We start from the raw sequence: 754 nt of genomic DNA on the forward strand, positions 1-754 counted from the left end.
AAAGCGATTCCTCACCCACCCCACCCCCCTCCGTCAGGACGGCCTAGGTACGTTCCGCTGCCCTTCACTCGTACAGGAAGGAGAATAACATTTCATTCCACTCAATCCTAAAGTGATTTGCAACCCACCACCATCCCAAACTGGTCATTTTGGGGAAGCGGCCCCATCATGCTGCATAGCTAGGCAGAGTAGGGGTGTCTGTGCAAACACGGCCTGTTCCTGAAGTCTTCCCGCAGCTCCTCACTAGATGTGAGGGGGGAGCTCATTCAGCCCCTGCTTCTGCTTAGTATTGGGAAACTGCTTAGTGTCCCTATCTCTGCCGGACTTTGATTTCTCCTCCTGTCCCTGTCTTAGCAGCTCAGATGAGGTGGCTGAGTGGTTAAGGTGATGGACTGCTAATCCATTGTTCTCTGCATGCATGGGTTCAAATCCCATCCTCATCAGCTGCATTTAGTCTTAACTCTCCTTTATAGACAACCATCTCCCCCCTTGGTACAATGACAGATCAAACAATGTTGCTTCTTGCAAACAAAAACCTTCTCAGAATCTCAGTTCCCCCCCCCACCCCACCCCTTGCTTCAAATAAAATGTCTAAATCCCAGTTTTCTAGAAAAAATTCTCTACTCCTGCATTTCTTAGCTTTTATCTCAAAAGGGAACAGCCTCATAATCTCCCCACAAACACCCTGGGACCTCCCCAAATAATTAAAATACCCCCAACCTGAGCAAGGCCACAACAGTGAACCAGAGCCAGT

The 754-nt window shown here is 48.9% G+C and overlaps 1 non-coding gene across 1 annotated transcript; it reads left to right on the forward strand.

The window, feature by feature from the left end:
• The first annotated feature begins 361 nt into the window (after positions 1-361).
• On the forward strand, positions 362-443 carry TRNAS-GCU. The gene has a single exon. It is a non-coding gene; the product is annotated as a tRNA-Ser (tRNA).
• The last annotated feature ends 311 nt before the right edge of the window (positions 444-754 follow it).

Source organism: Mauremys mutica, chromosome 26 (assembly GCF_020497125.1).
Source record: "Mauremys mutica isolate MM-2020 ecotype Southern chromosome 26, ASM2049712v1, whole genome shotgun sequence".
NCBI lineage: Eukaryota > Metazoa > Chordata > Testudines > Geoemydidae > Mauremys > Mauremys mutica.